Genomic DNA, 25,754 nt, shown 5'->3' on the forward strand with positions numbered 1-25,754 from the left:
GATAGATGATAGATAGATAGATAGATAGATATGATGTAGTGTAATGTAATAAGTAGTTGAATTTCTGTAATTCTTTATTTCTCTCCTGATACCTTGTAAATCTGTAAAACAATGGGTAGGCCCTCAGTAAATAGCTATCACTTTTTTTTTTTTTTAAGATGTTGGGGGTAGGATTTTATTTATTTATTTATTTATTTATTTATTCTGTGTTGGGTCTTCGTTTCTGTGTGAGGGCTTTCTCTAGTTGTGGCAAGCGGGGGCCACTCTTCATCGTGGTGCGCAGGCCTCTCACTATCGCGGCCTCTCCTGCCGCGGAGCACAAGCTCTGGACGCGCAGGCTCAGCAGCCATGGCTCACGGGCCTAGTCGCTCTGCGGCATGTGGGATCCTCCCAGACCAGGGCTCGAACCGGTGTCCCCTGCATTAGCAGGCAGATTCTCAACCACTGCGCCACCAGGGAAGCCAAATAGCTATTATTTTTATTGTCATTATCATTTTTACTATTGCATGCTTGCTATTCTTCTATCTTTCAACTTTGAGCAAATATTAATTGAATGCCTAACATGTGCCCAGGGCCCTGTACAGCCTGACTCCAATCCAACCATCCAGACTTCCCTCATGTATCCTCAGGTACATGTCAGGTACCATCAAGTCTCATTTCACTGAATTACTCACCAATTCTCCACCCGATAAAACTCATGATCCTTTCTCACCTCTTGCTACACGCTGTGCCTGAAATAGCCTTTCTTCTTCTGCACCTGGCAAAGTGCATTCATCACTCAGGACCTCTGTCAAATGTCACCTGCTCTCTGAATCCCATCCTGATTGGTTTCCCTTCTTTTACTATTTATCCTACCGGATCCTATTATTGGCTCACATGTGTGATTATCTCCTGAGGGTGGGAGATATTTTATCCTTTCTATCCACCGCAGCTCCCCCTCCAACAGTCTTTGGCATATATTAGGTCCTCAATTAAAGTTTGGTGAGTGAATGAGGGTGCTATGTGTGTTGTGTGTTGCATTTGCCTTGGTATTACGTGGGCATAAAGGCACTTTGCTCCCTCTTCACATGGGCCTCAACTCTCTTCCATTGGCACCCAATAGCTTTGGAATGGATTGGTCTGGTTAATATTTTAGTTTTCCCCTTTACCACAATTCCTACTCCCCAGTGGCTGCAGATAATTTTTGTAGAGACAGGCCTCACTGTGATGGACCCATGAGTGCTTGACGTTCTTGCTCCCTGCATGCTGTTCAACCAAAAACTGCGGCAGCATTCCACCCTTACTGTCAAGGATGAAGAGGAAAAGTATAAATTTAGAAAGTCTGATTAGCACAAACGGCCTCACAACCCACCCTTGGCCTTTTTGTTGCAGAGTGTTTTGTACATGTGGGTTTGTTCCTCTGATCAGACTGTGAAACCCCACGCTTTTCCAGGGACTAACAAGCAAACAGGCTGGTAACAGGCACACAGCCAGCTGGCCGCATGACCGCACTCGTCCTCCCCTGTGTTGTCACCCCTTTGACTTATATCTGAGAGCAAGACCTCTGGAAGATTGTAGTGACCTGTCTGCTCTGATCTTGCTGAGAAGCCATTAGTTAAACTTCTGCAAAAAGAGCAGCCACTTCCCTGTGAGAAGAGCAGGAGTCGTTAAAATTTTCTCTCTGAAATGAGAGCAAATGTTGCGTACAGATGCAGAAAAAGTTTTTCTATGAAAGATGCTTATCAAATCCTGGGCCCAAACAAAGAGGAATATTTAAACTTGCAAATGAAAAATACCTGGTGTCAACATATCTTCCCAACATGGCTCCAGCAGCCTATTTTCCTGGGAGTGTTGTTAATCAGTCCTCTGTTACCGAACCAAACATGGGTCCAGTTGCCTGCATGTAGTAAAGTCAATCTACTGACACCAGGGCGTGGCGAAGGAAGGTGCAGGCTTATTGCAAGGCCAAGCAGGGAGTATGGGCAACTCATGCTCAAAAGACCTGAACTCCCTGATGGCTTTCAGGGAAAGGTTTTTAAAGACAGGGTGAAGGAGAGGGGTGTGGGGTGCGTGATCAGCTCGTGGACATTCTTCTGATTGGTTGGTGGTGAGGTAATCAGGAGTCAACATCATCAGCCTTCTGGTTCCAACCTGTCTGGGGTCTGCGTGCTTGTGGGCAGCATGCAATTAACTTCTTCCACCTTGTGGGGGTTTCAGTATCTGCAAAACAGCTCAAAGACATGGCTCAGCATATTATCTTTGGCCCTTGAGGAGAAACTAAAGGGACTTGACTTTGTTTAATGGCCAAGCTATTATTATTTTTTCTTGCTTGACTGTTTTCCTTTCTTTCTGCATTTTCTCACTTCTCTGATTAAATTTGCTCTTTGGAACTTAGAGGAGGCCTGGGAGGCTAAAGGTTTTCTACAGACAAGAGGCAGGTGGAGGACAGTAGGGGCAGGGGTCCCGTTCTGGGAAGGCTCCATAGGGTCCTGCTCAGTTACAAGTGCTTAAAAGCTGGTGTATGCAATTATTGAGCCAGCGCATGTTCTAGAGACCCTATTAGAACACACTCTGGGAACCTGTAATAATGTATGGATGTTTTAGCTCATCCACCACACGCACACACACACACACCCTGTTTTATGAGCCATTGGGCAAGTCAACAATTGCTTAGTCCACCCCAAACTCCCACTTGTCTGGGAACTGCGCTTCACACCTCTAGGAGTCCCATGGGATCTACCATGTTCCTACCACCCCCCTACCCGCCAGCCTCAGATATCTGTTCTCGACCGGCTCTCGACCCAAGTAGACCAGCGCCTCCCTGCTCCAAAATGTATAGATCTGGGACAGCTCAGCAAGTCTCCACAGCCACAGCTATGAGACGTGAGGCTCAGAAGCCATCAGTGATCGAGTTTCCTACATGAGAGAAGAAAGAAGCAAAGACAAGAAGCAGAGGGAAGTTCTTGGGTCTTCTAGGGTCCCTGGAGGTGGTAGTTGCTCCTGAAGCTGAGCTCTGTCCTTCCTTTCTGCATCTTGGCTGGGCAATGATTCCGTAGATTCTATAAGCCCTTCCAGGGCCTGCTGCCTAGTTTTGCATGGTCCACAAGGTAAGAATTTACATCTTTTTAATGGCTGAAAAAAATTAAATGAATAAAATATTTTGCGACATGTGGGAATTATATGAAATCCAAATAAAGTTTTATTGGGACACAGACATACTCTTTTGTGTACAAATTGCTACAGCTGCTTTCGTGCTACAAAGACAGAATTGAGTAGTTGTGACAGAGCCCCAAAACTGTAAAGTATTTACTATCTGGCTCTTTACAGAAAAAAACGAGCCTATCCTAAATTCAGAAACAATGGAGAATCCTTTAAAAACCCATGAAATTAAATCAATTTTTAAAAATGTTACTCGTGGTTCAGTCACTATGGAAAACAGCATAGAAGTCCCTCAGAAAGTTAAAAAGGGAACTACCATATGATCCAGCAATTCCACTTCTGGATATATATCCAAAGAAAATGAAATAACTGTCTTGAAGCGGTATCCGCATCCCCCTGCCCTCTGTTTATTGTGGCATTAGTTACAACAGCCAATGGAGACAACCTAAGTGTCCATTGACAGCTAAATGGATAAAGAAGATGTGGAGATATATATAGGTATAGATATAGATGGATATAGATACAGATATAGTTGCCAGAGATGGGGGTTGGGGAAATGGGTGAAGGGGGTCAAAAGGTACAAAGGTCTAGTTATTGATATAAGATAAATAAATTCTGGGACTGTAATGAACAGCATGGTGACTATAGTTAACAATTGTATTGTACAGTTGACCCTGGAACAACACGGGTTTGAACTGTACGGGTCTATTTACATGAAGATTTTTATCAATAAATATGTACAGTACTACACGATCCCTGGTTGACTGAATCCACACATGTGGATACGGAGACATGACTATCAAGTTATACATGGATTTTTGACTTGGAGTGGTGGCCAGTGTATATTTGAAAGTTGCTGGGAGAGTAGCTCTTAAAAGTTCTCATCACACACACAAAAAAAATTGTAACCATGTGAGATAATGGATGTGAACTAAAAGTATTGTGGTTATTTGATACATAGCAAATCATTGTTGTACACCTGAAACTAAAACAAAGTTTTGTGTCAATTATACCTTAATAAAGCTGGAAGAAAAACAATTTCTAAATGTCACTCATTGCTGCAAAAGCTCTAGCAGCTGTATATTTGGAGAGAGGTTTCAACTGCAACCATGATCCTCTAGGAACAAAACAAAACAAAAAAAAGAAAAGGAAAGAAAAGAAAAAGAAGACACCTTCAGTCTTTATACACATAAGGGGTCCTCGGTCATCTGTACGTATAAAACGAATGAAGAAATGCATTGCCTCTAAGTGGAAGCTCCCACTGCTTAATTCCTGAGCCCTGCCATTTGGAAGAAGCTGGCCACCCCGGCCCCTGTGGAATGGTGTGCTCAGGACCCTTAGGCATCGTACACACCTGGCCTATCACGAGCAAGCCCATCTGATCCTCTCACGGTTTCATCCTTCCTAAGGTGAGTTCAAAAAAGACCTAATTTCCTCCTAACATCTCCTGAAAGCGGATTCTAATTGAAACTGAATCTTTAAGGTAGAGGTTGTTTATGTTCGGCAAAATGTCCCAGACAAATTACCAGGAAAAGAAATAGCAGCAACATCCTTTATCAGATATTCTGACTAAAGGACAAAGGAAATAATCCAAAATGAGGATGGAGTGGGTTGAATAGCATCCTCCCAAAATTCATGTGCATCCAGAACCTCAGGATATTATTAAGGATCTCAAGATATCGTATTGGATTTAGGATGGTCCTTAAAGCCAGTGACTGTGTCTTTATAGGAAGAGGAGAGGCCACAGAGATGTCTTGTCAAGATGGAGGCAGAGATTGGAGTGATGCAGCCACAAGCCAAGGGATGTCAGGGGCACCCAGGAGCTGAAAGAGGAGAGGAAGGATTCCTCCAGAGCCTTCAGAAGATGTGGCCCTGCCAACAACTGATCTCAGACTTTTGGCCTCCAGAACTGTAGGGCAATACATTTCTGTTGCTTTTAGTATTTGTGTTTTTTTTGGCAGCCTCACAAAACTCATACAGAGGTGGCTTGGGTTTGCATACAGAGTGGGGAATATGGTGGTGGGTTAGGTAAGTTATCCACACAGGATAGAAAAGGCCTCTTGGACCATCTAGAACTCCCATCTAATGCCTTCGTCCCCTCCCTCTCGGTCCAGTCAAGAAACCCTGTCATCGAGACTTACATACTTCCAGGAACAGGAAAATCACTCCACAGCCCTCTTGTGATGATTAATTCAATGTGTCATCTTGCTTGGACAATGGGATGCTCAGATATCTGGTTACACGCTATTTCTGAGTGTGCCTGTGAGGGTGTTCCCAGAAGAGATTAGCTTTGGAGTTGATGGACCGAGTAAAGCTGATTGCCCTCGCATTGTGGGTGGGCGTCATCCAACCCTTTGAGGGCCCAAGTAGAACAAAAAGGCTGAGGAAGGTTGAATTCTCTCTCTCTGCCTGCCCTGGGACTGGAACTTACACCATCAGCCTTCCTGGTTCTCAGGCCTTAGCATGTGACTGGAATTTATACCACCAGCTCCCCTGGGTCTCCAACTTGCAGATGACAATTGTGGGATTTCTCAGCCTCCATAATTGCATAAGCTAACTGCTTATAATAAATCTCATTATACAGGTAGATATAGATGATATAGAAAGAGCCTATTGTTTCTGTTTCTCTGGAGAACCCTAACTATTACACTTTTTTTTTTTAGTACATATATTTAAAAAATTTTTTATTGGAGCCTAGTTGATTCACAATGTTGTGTTAGTTTCAGGTGTACAACAAAGTGAATCAGTTATATGTATACATATATCCACTCTTCTGAAGCAACTGATTCCATCTTTGGACAATTCTTTTTTGTAACAAACCCAAAATCTCTCTCTTTAGAGCTTACACCTACTGACTGCATATGCTCCTCTTGAGGTCGTCCCTATCCAATTTATCTTCCCCCATGACAGCCTTTCCACTACTAGGAGGTACTGTCGTGTGTCCTTGTGTCTTTTCTTCCCTCAATTTTCCATCCCGTTCCTTTCAGCTGAGTTACTGAGTTACAGTGAGTTACTGAAGTCTAACTCCTGGACCCTTAATCTCCAGGCGCTTAAAGTCAAGGAAGCCTCTTCACAGCGGCAGTTTTTGATGTTTTCCATATCAGCCAGGCTGTCATTGTTTGTTTGTTTTTGCGTGTGTGTGGTGAAATATACACAACATAAAATTTACCATTTTAACCAAAAGCATGTATCTCTTTTTTTTTTTTTTTTTGCGGTCCGCAGGCCTCTCAGTGTTGTGGCCTCTCCCGTTGCGGAGCACAGGCTCCGGACGCGCAGGCTCAGCGGCCATGGCTTACGGGCCCAGCCGCTCCGCGGCATGTGGGATCTTCCCGGACCGGGGCACGAACCCGTGTCCCCCGCGTCGGCAGGCGGACTCTCAACCACTGCGCCACCAGGGAAGCCCCCAAAACATGTATCTCTTATGACACAGCTTCTGCTCCCCCTGAGCACACCAGCTCTTCTCCTTTGCACGTGTTCCATGTCTTTTGCATCCCCTGTCACGTGGGTGCCTCAGAGCTGGCTGTCATGCCGCAGTCACTGTCTGGCTACACAGACGAGACTAGGGCCATTGTTGCCCTTTTTCTGGCTATTGTTTGTTGACTTCCATGGTTTCCTTTGAATCACATGCTATTTAACTTAAGAAATCACAACAACCTGCTCTGTATAGGAAAAGTATGATGGTAAGCTTCCAAATAGTTCCAAGAAATGGCTTGCTGTATGTGTGACTGTGTCATTTAGGGAGAAGGAGCCTGGAATGGGAGTCCCTTGGGTAGGTAGGGAGAACAAAAGACCGGGGATGCAGTGCCCCATGGCAACGTGGGGGGCAAGTCTTATTTTATCTGCTTAAAGAGGCAGGAAATGCCCCTGATTCCCTAAGCAGGGCAAATAGCCAACCAGTAAAATCCATAATAACAATTTTTGAAACAAACAAATTCTTTTTTGTGTGTGTGGTACACGGGCCTCTCACTGTTGTGGTCTCTCCCGTTGTGGAGCACAGGCTCTGGATGCGCAGGCTCAGCGGCCATGGCTCACGGGTCCAGCCGCTCCACGGCATGTGGGATCTTCCCAGACCGGGGCACGAACCCGTGTCCCCTGCATCGGCAGGCGGACTCTCAACCACCGCGCCACCAGGGAAGCCCCTGAAACAAACAAATATTGTGATAATTATTCCATTCTCTTTAAAGAATTTTAAAGAACTTTTTTTTCTTATTAGTAATAATAGTCATAATTGCCATCAATTACTGGGCAATTACTATGTGCCAGGCGCAGTACAAAGTGCTTTACATCCATTATCCCATGAACTCTTACAACTCTATGAGGTGCATATGATTAACCCCATTTTATAGCTGAGAAAACTGAGGCTTAGAGAAGTTAAGGGACTCATCCAACGCCACATGCAAATAGAGTGGGGCATGATTTGAACCAGGTTTATCTGAAGGTGAGGCTCATGTTTTTGGCCACCAGGCTGCAGTTGTATAAAACAGTCAACTCAAAATGAAGACTGGGGAGGCCAGAGTCATCACGCCTTCAAACACACAACTCTACATAAGCCTTCAGCACTGCTGCTTCTACAGCCCTCCAAACCAAGGTCCCACCCACTCATTTCTGTCACTCCTTTTCACCCCAGTGTTCAGCCTTCTTACTCTGACTCAAGAAAGACAAACCAACCAACGAAAGCTTGGCCTCCAAGTTGTCCTCTTTGAACCAAGCTCTTTCCTATTTATAAAATGCAGTATTCGTAATCCTACATCCTAATTTGTACTTTCTATATCACGTTCTTTTCCTATTGGTAAAATTCCAACTGCCTTATCACCACCATCATTTTTGTCCTTAGAGAAATTCCCTATAGATATCATCAGCTCCATGCACAGGTGAGAACCAACTTTCTTCTAGAAACTTCGTAGTACCCATGACAATACCTCCAACCCTCAGTAGCTTAGGGGAGCAAGAAAGATAGGGGCTTCATCTAAATCCCAGATACTTTTAATTGTGGCCAATGCATCATGAATAACCAGAATAAAGCTCTTAAAACATTCTTATTTCTTTTAATTCCAAAAGCATGCATATACCCTGCCTTTTACTAATCATGTACTTTTTTTTTTTAATTTTAATTAGAGCATAGTTGATTTACAATGTTTTGTTAGTTTCAGGTGTACAGCAAAGTGAATCAGTTATACATATACATATATCCACTCTTTTTTAGAATCTTTTCCCATATAGACCATTACAGAGTACTGAGTAGAGTCCCCTATGCTATACAGCAGGTTCTTATTAGTTATCTATTTTATATATAGTGTAATGGTATACTTTAAAAGTTATTTTTTGCTACTTCCCTGTTCAAATGCATGACATCCTCTCTAAAAAATAGGTCACCTATTATTTACATTCTTTGGAATGTCCTCAAATAGATTTTTTTTGATGGGGCAGAACAATAATATTTTTTTCTTTTTTTTCATTCAAGTTAGTTGATATACAATATTGCATTAGGGAAGAAGAATAATATTGATGTTAAGCCTTCCTCCCTGCAAAGTATATATTAAAGTACATATTTATCAAGATTTCTGCTCTTCTCATAACATAAGAACATGTCCCTGGCAGGTATCTGACATTTTAATCCCCTAATTTTTCACAAGTTCTTAAAGCAGATGCAAAACAAATATTCACCCTTGGTTGCAAATAGGTCATTAGGCTACAGTCAACGGGGCATTAGATTAAGGCTGAATCGTCTCTTTCAGAGACTCCTTGTGTGTCCTTTGGAAAATCACACAACCTCTCTGGTGTTTTGTTCTGTTCTGTTTTGTTTTATTTGAGGCAGTCTGGATTAAATCATGTCTGAGGTCAATTTTGGCTTTAAGACTCTACTTATATGATCATGCTCCTTTCCCTGTTATTCTGTGATACTGTGGGTATTGTGGATATCTGTAATTGGGACAGGTGTTCAGACAAGGTCCATGGGTGGAATGTAAACACATTCATAAGGAGACATAGAAGTGGTGACACTGGATTCTGTTGTGACCCAGGTCAGCAAATGGGTATTTGGCCCCCTCCCCTGCAATATTTGTCTTCATGGTAAAAATCTAGCTCTGAGAAACGATGCTGAATCCACAGATCTTGTCACTGGGACTCATCAGGGGGACAAAGATGGAGTTTCCCAGCACTCATTAATAATCCACATGGAAAAGATTAAGCAGCACAGACACTGTGACCACTGGGAAAATTACAGAAATAAAGATCATTACATGCATTTGGTTTTCCAGGGGGAAGACATGGAGATAAAGCCTTAAGTCTTTAATAAGGCTAGAAATTAAAACTGGGATTAATGACAACAAGAAGCATTTATAAGAAGCTGTACCTGACACTCCTGCCTAAGTTTTGCTGGCCTGATTTCTGGAACATTTTCTATGTTGTTAATATTTATCACCAGCTTCTTTTCTGGTTGAAAACAACTGTCACTGCCCACTGGTTTCAGGTCCACAGCCTTCTCCTTAGACATACTCGTCCTGCTTCAGTCTATACTTCTTAAAAAGCAATAATTCAACACTGTTCCCATGAGGTTTCTGTAGAGACGAGGGAGTATGAATCTCTGAATGTCAATGGAGCTTTGAGGTCTGGCCTTGTCCTGTGATACACTGAGAAAACAGCTCCCGTGACAGGTGACTGAGGGGTATGCACCCTGGGCTCAGAATGGGGAGGGGAGAATGGACTCCCTCCTTATTAAATAGCTCAGATACTCCTACAAGTGGAGATGCAGAAACCTCTGTTAAAATGTAACTGTGCCACTCAGCTGACCAACTTTTATGGGTTGAATTGTGTGCCTCCAAAAAGATAGGTTGACATCTTAACCCCCAGGACTTCGGATGTGACCTTACTTGGAAACAGCATCTTTATAAATGTAATCAAGTTAAAATGGAGCCATTAGGGCAAGCCCTCATCCAATATGACTGACATCCTTATAAAAAGGGGGAATTTAGACACACATACGCACACACACAAACACACACAGACACACACAGAGGAAAGAGACACAGGGAGAATGTGTGTGAAGGTGGAGGATTGGAGTGATGAGTCTACAAGTCTAAGAACACCGAAGACTGATGGCAAACCATGAGAATCTTGGAGAGCAGACGGGAGCAAGTCCTTCTCTCATAGTCCTCAGAAGGAACCAACCCCACAGACACCTTGATCTCAGACTTCCAGCCTCCAGAAATATGAGAGAATAAATTTGTTGTTTAAGTCACCGCATTTGTGATACTTTGTTATGTCAGCCCCAGGAAACGAATACACCAACACTTCAACTGAGTAGAAAGTATGGGTGCTTTAGCTATTATCACCTGGCAAAGAACAGCATTTTAAAGGAATAGAAAATGTGTCAAAGTGGGAAAGCTTGGAAGATCCAGAGGAGAGGGTGGTGCAAGCAAAGGGCATGTCAGAGGCCGTGTTTCCATGATGGCTATGGAAACCCGAGGGCTAACCTAAGAGCACCAGAAACCTTAGCGAGTTGAGGACAGATTCTAAACTGAAGGTCAAGAAGGTGTTGAAGATAAGCTCTCCCTACATCACAGTTTGCTGAGGCTAACTGTGGTTTTATCCATATTTGAATTTGCAGTTAATTATGGGGTTTCAAAATTGATTATACCTAGTATTACAATCTACCAGATTATCTTAGCTCCTTTCATCCACGACCATTAACCATGAACAAGAGCCATGCCCACATTTCCTGTTACCTCTATGGCTTGTTCACAGGGCTGAGCTTATCAGGGCTGCCAGGCCTGGTCAGGTAGATGGATCCAACCTTAGCCACCAGGATGCTGGGGACATCTTTGCGACAGAGTGCTGGTGTGTAAAACATATGAAGAGTCTGGTTGTGGACACTGGTCCGACTCCAGGACAAACCTAAGCAAGCCTGCAGAAAAAGATGAAGCTTAAATCCAACCCCTTCCTTTTCTTAGCCCATTTCCACGTTGACTTCTTGTGCTATTGCCCACAATCCACCCAGATTACTCCTTGCCAAGTTCAGCTCCTTCCAGAAAGTAGCCCTAACCCATCATGGCATGGCAGATCTCAATAACTAGAACATTCCAGAGTGCAGAAGGTAGGTGCAAATAGTACACTGTACTAATTAGAATTAAGTTCAGCTGTAAGTAACAGGAAAAAAAAAACCGTGAAATAATAGAAGACTAAGCAAGATAGAGGGTCTCTGTTTAGTTGGAAGGGGTTTAGGGGAGGACATTTGAGAGTAGAAAGATGCTTCACAGTGTCAGGAACCCTTTTTTCCTTCTTGCTCCACTTCAGATGGCCTCAAAGTCATCCTGTTGTTCTAAGATGGCTGCCAGAGCTCCAGCCAACACAATCGCATTCCAGCCATGAGGAAGGACAAAAGGGAAGGAGAAGAGCATGCTTTCTTTCTTCAAGGACAGTTCCCAGAAGTTGCTACATTAGCCTAGGTCTCATTAACCAGAACTTAGTCACATGGTCACACCAAACTACAAAACAGGCTGGGAAATATAGTCCTCAGTGTTGGCAGCCATGGGACCTAAAAATCAGTGATTCCAGTAAGATAGGACAGGGCTGTTCAACCTTGGCACAACTGCTGAGCCTGATGAGTCTTAGATGCAGAAGCTACCCTGTGCACTGTAGAGCATTTAGCAGCATCCCTGGCCTCTACCTTCTAGATGCCAGTAGCAGCCCCCTATGTGTGATGAACAAAAATGTCTCCAGCCATCGCCTAATGTCCCCTAGGGGCCAAAATCACCCCCAGTTAAGAATCACTGCTCCAGAAGAAGAGAAGGTGTATTAGCCATTTCTGCCACCTCCACTTCACCTTGAATCCTGCCCCACTCTCATGCCTCGTCTGTCACTGAAGGCCACCTTTTTACTTTATGTTATTCCTTGATTCTGGTACACTAACCCACCACTTTCAACTCATACTCTGCTTCCTAGACAATATTGGGTGCAACACCCCTGAATCAACCCTGACCTAAGGTCTCCCAGTTTGGGGAGTAGTCCCTTACCCACGCATAGCAGGACATGGACTCGGAATTACAGTCAGAGAAACAAGCTTGTTTGAATTCATTATGGAATATTGAACATCCTGAAGAAGATGCAGCCTTTAAAAAGGTCAGTGTTGTACATATGTATATATCATAGGTAGCAGGGATTATATTTTTTAAAATATTAAGACACGATTTGTTCCTACTTACTGGGTGACTATCAGCTTATTGAAGCTGAAAGTTTCACTGCTTTGCAAAGAGAATGGATACTGCTCAGGAGAGAATTCATCAATTTGTTGGGTGCTTCAAACTAAATTTTTCAAGGTCCTTGGTGAGTAGTTGGGGGAAAAGGAAGGCAGTAGACTTGAAAGCCAAGTTTTCAAAAGAGAAAGAAAAAGGATTTCTTAGAATTTCCAAAGCTGCATTTTATATATCAAGAACCAAAGCTTTGAGGACTTCCCTGGCTGTCCAGTGGTTAAGACTCTGCACTTCCAATGCAGGGGGCGTGGGTTCGATCCCTGGTCAGGGAACTAAGATCCCACATGCCGCTTGGTGCAGCCAAAAAAAATAAAAAATAAAAAATAAAGCTGCAGAAAAAAAGAAAACAGCCAAGTTAAAAAAAAAAAAAGAACTAAAGCTTTGAGGAGAGGCCACAGAGTAGGTCACAGTGTGTAGGCTATGACATGAGGGGAGCTCCCAGCCCATAGGAAGAAGACAGGCCCTTCCAGGGCCCTGGGGAGGAACCTGGAAAGAATTCCAAGGGGATGAGAGAAGGAGTCTCAAGAAGCACTTGGCACCCATATCCTGCTGAGTCCTGGGCAGCCAAGGGACAGGCAATGGCAGGAGCACCTGGACAGACCCAGTGGAACCTGGGTACCTTGGGAGAAAGGAGAGTCTGGAGGCAACATGATTCCCAGGCAGGAGATTAGCAGGGTCTGAGGAAGGAGGTGCAAAAGTGAGGACCTGAGCTAATCCTTCACACCCACCCCTGAGCGTGGCACGTGAGGAAGACATTCAGAAGCTGCACATACCCCTTTGGGCTTGCGGAAGTGCCAAGAGTATCTATGGGAAAAAAGAGGGTTGAGACCAGGACAGGGAGGCTTTGGATTGTACGAATCTTTGAAGCAGGGACTTTCCCACGGACCACAGACTTTAGCAGCAAGAGCCAGCCAGCAGGCCCATAAGATGGTAATAGACACAGCTCTGTAGACTCAGCCAAAATGCCCATGAGCAGGAGGGATGATCTGGGACTTAGAGAAGGCCAAAGAGCAGATGCCACCAGTCCTCTGCCCTCTCTGACCATCAGTTACCCCTTTGGGAAAGGAGGAGGAAAAGGCAAATAGGGAGAAATCCTGAAAAAACTGATTAGTTACCTGAAAGACACTGAGTGGTCAAAAGACGCTATTTAAACCTGAAATTATCAAATGATAATTTAAGTTACTGTATTAGCTCGAGCTGCCGTAACAAATAACCAGAGACTGGGTGGCTTAAACAACAGAAATTTATTGTCTCACAGTTCTGGAGGCTGGGAAATCCAAGATCAAAGTGCTGGAAAGATAGGTTTCATTCTGAGGCCTCTTCTCTTCGCATATAGATGGCGCCATCTTGCTATGTGCTCACATGACCTCTTTGTGTGTTTGAGGGAACAGAGAAGCTGTCTGGTGTCTCTTCCTATAAGGACGTCAGTCCAGTCAGATCAAGGCGCCATCCTTATGACTTCACTTAACCTTAATACTTTCTTTTTTTTGCGGTACGCGGGCTTCTCACTGTTGTGGCCTCTCCCGTTGCGGAGCACAGGCTCCAGACGCGCAGGCTCAGCGGCCATGGCTCACGGGCCCAGCCGCTCCGCGGCATGTGGGATCTTCCCGGTCCGGGGCACGAACCCGTGTGCCCTGCATCGGCAGGCAGACTCTCAACCACTGCGCCACCAGGGAAGCCCCAACCTTAATACTTTCTTAGTCCAAATACAGTCACCCTGGAGGTCAAGGCTTTGACATATGAACTGGGCTGGGTGGTGGTGGGGGGTAGGGGGAGGCGGGGGTGATGGAGAGATGGTGGAGAGGGACACAAAAAGTCAGTCCATAACAAGTAGCAAATTTAAGTGCTTTTTTCTATGCAGTTGGATTAGGGGCTCAAGATCAAGTTTATTTCCATTACAGAGAGGTGAACTAAGTTTCTCTGCTCACATCTACGTGTGTGACCTGCAAAAACATGTAAATATCTAAGTGTATACAGTTCAAATATAAGCCACTTGAAGATTTATACAAAATGTTAGCATTGGGTATCATTTGGAAATGGCGTTTTGGGTGATTTGTATTTTATTCTTTTCACATACTTATATTTCCATATTTAACTTGCATTTCTTTTATAATAAGAAAAAACACACATAACACTAAAACATGGTCACTATCATCCAACCATCAAGATTTTGTACAAAAATGATAAGCATGATGATATTTAATCCTGGAAAGATCTGGGGAAATGAGTACTTTCATTCCTTGCTGGTAGAAACATGAATTATTCCAGTCTTTCTGAACGGCCAAGTGGTAATATGTACGAAAAGCCTTAAAATGTGTATCTGCTCTGACTTAGCAATTCCACTTCTAGAAATTTGTTCTTTAAAGATTTATTTTAGGGAACCTAAGAACATGCATAGAGACTTATACAAGGATTTTGTGGCAGCTTTATTAGCAAAAGCCTAATAAAACAATTGGACCCCAGTGTCTAATTATAGGTAACTGAAGAAAAGAATTAGGATATTCTATACTATGGAATATTATGCATCCTTTAAAATTCAAGTTGTAGAAGCATATTTGTGTTTATGGTATATTGCTAACTGAAAAACTAAGCTACAAAACTGCAGGTTTAGTATTACTTCATTAGCCACAATATTAATGCAAAACAAAATATCCCGGAACTCAGTGGCTTACCACAGACAGTTACTCTCATGCTCACAGTGGGCAGGTTGTCTGAGGTAAGGCTGATCAGGGCTGGGCTCTGCTGGGTGGCTCTTCTTCAGGCTGGGGCAGCGGAATGGGCTCCCAGCTGCAGGTGGGTTCAGGCCTATTTTCGTTGTCTCTCATCCCTCCAGGACAGCAGCTCCCAGGGGCACATTCTCAGAGTGGAACAAGCCCCACCCATAACCAAATTTAAAGCCTCTGCTCATTTACGTCCACCAGCATTCCATGACCACAGCAAGTCCACGGCCAAGCCTTGTACCAATAAGTTGGGAAACTACAATACTTGGTGCTGCCACAAGTGAGAGGAATGGCCAGGTGGCATGGCAAAGGGCACGGGTATGTGGAGGGGGGAAGAATTGCAAATAAGATTGCCATCTTCCACCTTTGACACTTTTTGAAAAATAATTAACATGCAATATCTACCTCTCTATTATCTTTTTATGAAAGAATCTTTTTCAATAAGAAGTGGGTTTTGCATTGAGTGACAGAAATCTTGACTATGACTTAAAAAGTAAAATGTTAATTTTTCTCATGGAACAAGAAGACCAGAGGCAGGCAGACCAACAATGTCATCAAAGAGGGAGGCTCTTCTGTCACCCTGACCAACCATCCTCATCATGTGGCCTTCATCCTTAAATCACAAGATACCTGAGGCCCTGCAGGTATGTGTGTGCCTGCTCCCCAAACCTTGACTTTTTCAGAAGTATCGATTTTGTTTACATGGATTAATATGGACTTGGTCTCTACCTTGGTGGGTACAAAGAGCTGCTGAGGATTCCAGTTTTCCTTTTTTCCTCTTTTACAAAGAAATACCAGGCTTCCAGGATTAACAATAAGAACTGTTGATTTACACATTGCCTGGAGTCACCCAACATTTTACCCAAATCTGATGTCAATTTCTCTGAAGAGATTACCCATCCGACTTGCTTCCCCCCTTGTAGCCACATAAGCAACTGCAATTTAATACTCGTGGTTATCACAGGGTTCAGCCATAAGCAGTCCTTCCTTAGAAACAAAACAAAACAAAAGGATACCTCCAATATGTTTGCAATTTTATTCCTTGCTGGGAAAGGCCTAGTAAAATGCCTCTTGTGGCATAGCTGGAACAGAAGAGAAACCCATCAAAGGGGGGGAAGGCCAAGGGGGCCAAGGCCAGACGCAATTAACTTCAGCCACTGGGGCTTTCAAGTTAAGGAAGCTGATTGTAGCAAATGTCTCCTTGCAGAACTGCCAACTTATTTAGAGATCCACTAGGGACCTGGATCGTGGGGAGGCTGTCCCAAAGGCTGGACACTCTTGCCTTGACTTGAATTTAGAAATAAGTTCAATGAGTTCCTACCCCAATGAGAATCATTAGTCCCTAGTTTACTTTTTAAAAGAAAGTTTAAGCCATCCAGGAACCAAAAGTCATAGGATAGAGGCTTCACGGTTTATTTTTAGTGCTTATAACCTAAGGGCTGTTTTCATTTTCTATGACTTGACTAATGTAAGAGGCAATCCTCCCGCAATACACTTCTCTCTCTTTCTCTCTTGGCCTCTCTTTCTTTCTTCTATACTGACAGTACTCCTTGATAATGTCAAATGCCCACATCTTAAGTCTACTGCTCTTTAAATTTTTGACAAATGGGAACACATATAACTATCCGCAATACAAGATAGAGAACATTTCCATCATTCCAGAAAATTCCTCTGTGACTCTTTCTAGTCACCCAGCACTGTTCTAATTTCTATCACCATAAGTTAGTTTTGCCTGTTCTTGAACTTCATATTAATAGAATCACAAAGTATGTATTCTTTTGTGTTTGGCTTCTTGTGCTCAATATAATGTTTTTGATTCATCCACGATGTTGCCTTCATCAAGAGTTTGTTTCTTTTGATTGATGAGTAGTATTCCATTGTAAAAATATACCATAATTTGTTTATCTATTCTCTTGCTGATGTTCCCAGTTATTATGAATAAAGCTATCATGAACGTTTTGGACACATCTTTTTGAGGAATATGTTTTCATTTCGCTTGGGTATGTACCTAGAAGTGGATTTTCTGCTCATAAGTTAGATAACATGTTGAACTAAAATTTTACTATTTTATGTTTTCACCAACAATGTATGGTTGCCAACACTTGGTATTGTCAGTCTTGTAATTTTAGACATTCTGATGAGTGTGTTGCAGTATTTCATTGTAGTTTTAATTTGCAATCCCATATTGCCTTATGATGTTGGACACCTTTTCATATATTGATATTTCTTGGCTATTCAGGTATCTTCCTTTGAAAGTGCTTGTTAAAGATTTTTGTCCATTTTTTATTAATTGGGTTTTTACTATTGATTTGTAGGAATTCTTTATATATTCTAGATGAAGTCTTTTTCAAATATACGCTTCTTGAATATTTCATCCCAAACTGTATCTTGACTTTTCACTTTCTTAATGATGTTTCTTTTGATGAAAAGTATTTAATTTTGATAAAGTCCAATGTATGAATGTTTGCTTTTATTGGTAGTGTCTTTTATGACTTTCTAAGAAATCTTTCCCCATCCCAAATAGTGAAGATATTTACGTATGTTTTCCACTTCAAATTAATTTATATGTATAGTATGAGGTAGGAGTCAAGGTTAATTTTTTTCCTGTGCCAATATCTAGTTTTTCCACCATTTTCCCCTGATATTTACTGACATGTGACTTATTTGCCTTTCTACATTGAATTGCTTTGACATTTTTGACAAAAAGCAATTGACCCTGCATCTATATGTTGCCCAATAACCACAGTAGATCTATTTCTGGACTCTTTATCCTGTTCTATTGATCTATTTTTTACCTTATACCAATAGTACACTATCTTGATTACTATAGCTTTTTAGTAAGTCTTGAAATCAGCTAGCATAACTCCTCCACCTTTGTTCTTCTTTTTCATGATTGTTCTGGCTATTTAAGATCCTTTGCATAAATATTTTAGAATCAGCTTATTCATTTCTACAAAAATCTCTGCTGGGATTTAGGTTGGGATTGCATTAACTGGATAGATAAATATGAGGAAAGCTGACATCTTAACATACTAAATTTCCAATTCATGAACATGGTATATCTCTGCATTTATTTAAGACTTCTCTAACTTGTCTCAGCAATATTTTATAAATTTCTGTGTAGAGACCTTTCATATCTTTCATTAAAATTAAATTTATTCTTAGTATTTGATTCTTAGGTTACTTTCAATAGTGTATTTTAATTTTATTTTCCCATCATTTGTTGCCTGTATAGAGAAATACAATTTAATCTTTATACATTGGTCTTTTACCCTGCAACTTTACTAAATTCACTAAAAAATTCTAGTAGTTTGTAGATTCCTTTGGATATTTCATGTACACAGTGAAGTCAAATGCAAATAAAGATAGTTTTTCTTCTTTCTTTCTCATCTTTATGCCTTTTATTTCTGTCCTTGACTTATTGCACTAGCTAGGCCCTCTACTGAATTGTAGAATAGAAGTGATAAGAGTGAATATCCTTGCCTTGACTGTAGAGGGAAAGCATCTAATATTTTACCATTAAGTGTGATGTTAGTTCTAAGTGTTCAATAGATATCCCTTATTAGAGAGGAGGTTTCTTTCCTTGATTTTCTACTCTGCTGAGAGCTTTTTGTTTTTGTTGTTGTTTTCTCTTTTTTTTAACACAGAATGGGTGTTGAATTTTATCAAATGTTTCCTCAGCTTTTATCAGTATGGTCACAAGGTTTTATTCCTTATGACATTGATTTTTTGATGAGGGTTTTTTTTTTTTTTTTTTTTTTGCCGTACACGGGCCTCTCACTGTTGTGGCTTCTCCCATTGCGGAGCACAGGCTCCGGACGCACAGGCTCAGCGGCCATGGCTCATGGGCCCAGCCGCTCCGCAGCATGTGGGATCTTCCCGGACCGGGGCACGAACCTGTGTCCCCTGCATCGGCAGGCGGACTCTCAACCACTGCACCACCAGGGAAGCCCATGACATTGATTTTTTAATGTTCAACAAATATTCACACTTTGGATAAACCTCACTTTGTCAAGATATATTCTTCTTTAAATACATTGCTGTACTCTATTTGCTAATATTTTGTTGGTGATTTTGGTTAATTTCATAAACTACTCTAATCTGAACAATAATCTGTCCTCATTCTGTCAAAAGAAGGTCGCCACAGTCCCATCTCAATAGCTGTACTGTTGCCAAACCAGTGTTTCATGAATCAGTGATTTTTTAAAATTTCTTATTTTTATTCTTCTGTATGAAAAGTTAAAAAGTAAAACTGAATGAAATTTACCATGGCACAAATACAAATGTGTAGATTGTAGAAAATTTCTGTGAAATTGGAATCATATAAAAGCTATAACAAAAACCAATTCTATTTCTGTGAATGTAAGAATGCTCTAAAAAATAAAGGTTAAGAAAAAATAGAAATGTCAAAAACAAACAGAAAAACAATTCTATTTGATATAGAAAAGTAAGAGCAAAACCAAATCCTGCACAGTAACAAGCTGCACTGTACACTTGATGAAATGAGGCTCAGGAAAATGAGGAAACCAACCCAAGGATGCACAGCCGGTGAATGGCCGAGGTAGGTCTGAGTGGGAAGCCTGGCTCCAGGGTCCGAGTTCTTGACTTCCATCCAGGTAGAAGTGGCAGTCAAGGCTTCTTCCCCCTTCTCCCTCACATGCACATATTATTAACCTGGAAACCCTTCTAGGCACTGGGATAAAATGAGAAAGGGACCCTCAGTCTGGTAAGAGGTACAGCTGTGCTTGCTCTTGACAAAGAGAGCTCTAAAGAAGGAACGATTTATGGCCAGAATGTGGGTTCAGGAACAAGCATGCTAGAGAGGAAACCTCAAAGACAGAGGCTGGGAGAGGGGAAGGAGCAGGGAGCCTGGGGGGAAGACAAGAGGTCCAGCGTGGCTCTGAGACCAAACCCTGGAGGTGATGGAGATGAGGGCAGAGGCAGGGTGTGATGAAAGGCAGTCATCAGGAAGTGGGTGGGAGGGAGTGTCAGGATGTCCTGTGCCTGGCACCATGTCTGTGACCTCAGAGGAAGGAAAGGAGAGAGGAAGTGAGGAGGGAGGAAGGGAAGGGGAAGAAGAAGTTGAAAAACCAAGGTGGTTCAGGTTATGAAAGACTCGCAGGGTTCTAGTAAAAAGTTTGCATTTTTTGTTGTCAATGAGCAGTCATTAGTGGTTTAATCAAGGAAGTGATAAGCAGTAGTAGACTGAATCTGCGTTTCTGTATTAGATGATAGACAGAGATAGATAATAGATACATAGATGGTAGATAGAGATAGATAACAGGTACATAGATGATAGATAGACAGAGATAGATAATAGATACATGGATGATAGATAGAGATAGATAATAGATACATAGATGATAGAGATAGATAATAGATACATAGATGATGGACAGAGATAGATAATAGATACATAGATGATGGACAGAGATAGAAAATAGATACATAGATGATAGATTGATAGATACTTAGACAGATACCTAGATGATTGATTGATTGATAATTGATAGATAATAGATACATAAATAGATACATAGATGATCGATTGATTGATAGATAATAGATAGATGAGAGAGAGAAAGGCAGAGGTAGAGAAAGATGGAGAAGGAGACTGGATGAGAATGGAGATGGGCTGAAGATGGGATAGGGATGAGAATAGGGATATGCTTTTCCCCCTGGGGGTGGAGGTATAGAAGGCACTAGGGGTGGACAGAAGACAGGATTTTTTGTTACATTTCTCCCTCTCCCAGCGTTCTGCACAGGCTGGAGACTGGGTGACAGAGGATGCAGGAGGCAAGTGCTGGCCTAAAAGAACAGCCACTGCCCCGACCAATGCCCAACACCCAGGCTTGGATCACCGACCAAACCCGCTGGGAACTGGAGCCCCTCATCCCTGCTGGAAAAGCCCCTGCCTGAAAAATTAAGGGTTTTGTTTTCATGTTTTCCCTTAGCAGCCTCCTCCACATTGGCCTCCGTCTCCAGTCCTCACGGTGACTGCCTGTCGGGTCTAAGGGTTATTAGGAGGGGACAAATCCGCAGGTAGCTGCCACCTTGCCCGCCATGGCAGCCTCGCAAAGCCAGGCTCCTGCTGCGAAGGACTAAGCCACCCTGGGAGGGAAATGACCAAGGTCAAGGTTGGGGATGCAGCATCTGCAGCAAGCATTTGCCCCATTCTCCTCCTGTGGTCATTGTTACTTTCCACTGACCAGCTGCCTGCAGGCTCCGAGTAGAGACAGAATGTGTAACACAGCCGCCATTCAGTGGAGATTAATGCCTGAAATGAGCCACACCTCTGAACAATTGCTTCCTAGAAGAGGGACAGCGCTGAATGGCCAGGGAGCCCCATTGATGACTGTTATGAAAGAGGTAAAGGCCGGCGTCGGGGGAAAGAAAAGTTTCACACCGCCCCTCAAACCTAGCTGCGATTCTTCCTCCTCGCCCTTCTTTTCCCTTCTGACTGCCCATTTGGCCCATGTTGCCCTAATCCAGACTCGTTCTTTTATGTACGAGGACTTGGGCAGCCAGCTGAAAATTCATGGATTTGCTACTGTAAGTCATATCACTGCGGCTGCGTGCCGATCGCATTAGTACTATTATCTGCGCAACTTTCCGACTTGACAATTAGTTACTATCATTCACACTGTGCAATCAGCTGTTAAATCCTCATTTATGCTCATTTGAATATGAATGTGCCGTTCAATAACATGTTAGATTGCCATGTTTACAAATATACTCCAGGTATTTAGAAATTTAGATGATGCAAAACATACTGTTTAAGCCGTGCTCGGTGCCAGTTTAAATAACTTAAGCCTATTTATCAGTCACTTAGCAATTCTTTTCACATACTTCTGTTTTCCTGGGTCCTACCCTTCTCAACCAAAACTAAAATATGCTCTCTTTTTGTTTGTTTGCTTTGTTCCTGTATTAAACTAATAATCTTCTAGATGGGACTTAATTAGCAGTCACCTCTGCAGCGGGTCTTCTTTTCTAATTCCAGCTGATCTAATTCCTGCCTCTTTTAGAGGCAGATGAAACAGTAAACGGGAAAAAGGAAAAAAAAAAAAAAAAAGATCTCTGCAGCTGCAATGTTAAATATCAAGTCTCTGAAAGCAAATGATTTGTATGTAGCACAAAGGGGAGGGAAGAGCAAATTTTTGAATGAAGGTAAAACCTAACAGAAAAGATACACTTGATCGTAAACTCTTGGAAGGGAAACAGTGTATACTCACAGCAGGGCTGCTCAAACTTTAATGTGCCTTGGAGGCACCTGGGGATTCCCTAGGACTTGCAGATCTGGTTCAGTTAAGTAGAGCTGGGGCAAGATACCTAACCATTTCCAAGGTGCTGCTGATGATCCTAGGAGACCAGGTACCACAGTGGGCAGCAAGGCTCTGAAACATAAATCATACATCCACCTTCAACTATTATCCTTACAATAAGAACACACATTAGGAAATTTAAGGACCAAGCTTGACAATTCCACTCTGGTATAACCAAGAGAATTGAAAGCAGAGTCTTGAAGAAATATACGTACACCCACGTTCACAGTAGCATTATTCGCAATAGCCAAGACATGGAAGCAACCCAAGTGTCCATCCCTGGATGACCTGATAAATAGAATGTGATATATAAATGGAATGGAATGTTATTCAGTCTTAAAAAGGAAGGAAATTCTGGGACAGGCTGCAACATGAAAGAACCTTGAGGACATTATGCTAAGTGAAATAAGCCAGACACGAAAGAACACATATTGTATGATTCCACTTAGATGAAGTATCTAGAATAGTCAAACTCATAGAAACAGAAAGAATGGTGGTTGCCAGGGGCTGGAGGGAAGAGGAAATGGGGAGTTGTTTAATGGATACAAAGTTTTGGTTTTTCAAAATGAAAAAGTTCTGGGGATTGGTTGCATGACAATGTGAATAGACTCGACAATACTGAACTATGCACTTAAATATGATTAAGATGGTAAATTTTATGTTATGTGCATTTTACCACAATTTTTTAAAATGTTTTTAATAAATTGGAAAAAAATCTTGGTTTTAGAAACATCGTAAAAAAAAAAATTCTTTTTCTACCAAGAAAGCCATACTTCAGCTGACTCTTATTCAATTCTTCCATGGGCTGGTCAGCTATCAACAGTCTTGATACCAGCCAAAGAAGGATTAATCAATTTTTCTTCCACACTCCCATTTCCTCTGATCAAAACTCTATTTCAGTAATTATTGCATTCTGATCAATGTTCAAGTTCTGTGTGTCTCCACCTCACTCTCTTGAAAGTGAGGTTTTGAAGGCGATGGTTTGCCCTACAGCTGTTTGGTAGATGCTGCTGGAGGCCGAACCCTCAGGCACTTCTTCTCTCCTCCTTCCTGACACAATCCCCATTTTACTCCGGTATCTCCCCTTCTCCAATCTGTCCACGTGCTTCAGAGGAGGTTGGGCCCCTAGTGCGTGGGCCATGAGGAGTCCAAGGCAATCATGATGGCGCCATTCCCCTTGTCAATGACTTGTTCCAACATAGTCATGGATCAATTTTGTGGTCAATGAGATAGGAGGGGGTTCTGCTGAGGAGCTTCAGGAAAAGATTTCCTTGCTTTTTTTTTTTTTTTTAAAGACACATTTTTTCAGCTTCATGATCAGACTATTACATTTAGCAATCAGTAGCATGGGTGCAAAACAAAAAAAAATCTACATTAAAACCCTTTGTTGGAATGCTTTTACTTTCCACAGAACAGAAACTAAAATAATCTGTTATACAACTGGTCACAAATACAGTCCTCCAGGTTTTTTTGCCCATGCACATGAGTATTGTCTAAAACATGTCTTCTTTGTAGCAGCTAGGCCCTGCCACCACTGTGCTTGGCTGAGTTCACAAATCTGCTGTGGCTTGGAGCTTCCCCGTCACTTCTCTGGCTCTCCTCTCCTGCTAAGCTTTGTTTCCCGGCAGTCATTAAAATCTTCTGCCCCCGCCATAGCTCCTGCTGCTGCTGGAACCACCACAGCCACCTTGGTTTCATGGTTCGGCAAAGTATTGGCCTCCACCACCACAGGGGCCAGCACTTCTGCCTCCAAAGTTTCCTCCTTTCATGGGTCCAAAATTGGAAGATTGATTGTCGTAACTGCCAAAATCATTGTAGCTTCCACCACCTCCAAGATGGCTTCCATCGTCACCAAACCCATTATAGCCATCCCCACGGCCACCATATCCCCCGCCACCGCGGCTGCCACCAAAGCAACCTTGGCCACTGAAGTTTCCTCCACGACCAAAGCTGTCATTCCCACCAAAACCCCCTCCAAGACCACCACCAAAGTTTCCAGAACCACTTCGACCTCTTTGGCTGGATGAAGCACTGTCATCTCTTGCTTAGGTAGGGCTTTCCTTTCCTCACAGTTGTGACCATTCACAGTGTGGTATTTCTTTTTTGTTTGTTTGGGGGGTTTTTGTTTGTTTTTTTAAACCTGTGTTCTTTTTTAAATTATTTATTTACTTTTGGCTGCCTTGGGTCTTTGCTGCTGTGCACAGGTTTTCTCCAGTTGCAGTGAGTGGGGGCTACTCTTTGTTGCAGTGCGTGGGCTTCTCATTGCGGTGGCTTCTCCTGTTGTGGAGCATGGGCTCCAGGCGCGTGGGCTTCAGTAGTTGCAGCACACGGGCTCAGTAGTTGTGGCGCACAGGCTTAGTTGCTCCGTGGCATGTGGGATCTTCCCAGACCAGGGCTCGAACCCGTGTCCCCTGCATTGGCAGGCGGATTCTTAACCACTGTGCCACCAGGGAAGCCCCACAGTGTGGTATTTCTGAATGACAGTCTTGTCTACGGAGTCATGGTCATCAAAAGTTAGGAAAGCAAAGCCTCTCCTTTTGCCACTGCTTCGGTCAGGCATGAATTCAGTCACTTCGATTTTCCCATACTGTTCAGAATAATCTCTTAGGTGATGTTCTTCAGTGTCTTCTTTAACGTCACCCCCAAAAATCTTTTTCACAGGTAAATGGGCACCAGATCTTTGAGAATCTTCTCTTGAGGCGGCCCTCTTTGGTTCCACCCCTCTTCCATCCACCTTGTGTGGCCTTGCTTTCATGGCAGCATTCACTTCCTCCACAGTGGCGTATGTGACAAACCCGAAGCCTCTGCAGTGCTTGGTGCTTGGATGCCTCATTACCCCACAATCTGTGAGTACTCCCCACTGCTCAGAATGGCTCCTCAGACACTCATTGGTTGTTTCAAAACTCAAACCTCCGATGAAGAGCTTCCATAGCTGTTCGGGCTCTTTGGGACACTCTGACTTGGACATAACAGCAGTGGATGGGGGAGATGTCAACGATGCTTACCCAGCAGCATCCATGGGCAGAAAGCCCATCTACCGAACATATCTCGATTTCCTTGCTTTTAAAAGAAGACACAAGGAAGAGATTGTTCCTCTGCTTAGGAGGGATGTTGTCCGCCCGAATGAGACACAGGGGATGAAAGCCGCTCTCTTGACACCAGTCTGAGGGTTAAGCCAGCACCAGAAAAGGGCAGAGGCAAAGGAATCCAGAAAGACAGAGAAAGAGCCAGAGCCACGCTGCCTTTGGATCCCTCACCATATAAAATAATAGAGTGCTTTAATAATAATAGAGTGGTTTAAGCTGGCTGAGTAGGAGTTTTCTGTC

General features: G+C 42.8%; 1 pseudogene; it reads right to left on the reverse strand.

Moving 5' to 3' along the window:
- Nucleotides 1-24,059: 24,059 nt before the first annotated feature.
- On the reverse strand, nucleotides 24,060-25,396 carry LOC132490987 (heterogeneous nuclear ribonucleoprotein A1-like; annotated as a pseudogene).
- Nucleotides 25,397-25,754: the final 358 nt, after the last annotated feature.

The sequence above is a fragment of the Mesoplodon densirostris genome, chromosome 5 (genome assembly GCF_025265405.1).
Source record: "Mesoplodon densirostris isolate mMesDen1 chromosome 5, mMesDen1 primary haplotype, whole genome shotgun sequence".
NCBI classification, from domain to species: Eukaryota; Metazoa; Chordata; class Mammalia; order Artiodactyla; family Ziphiidae; genus Mesoplodon; species Mesoplodon densirostris.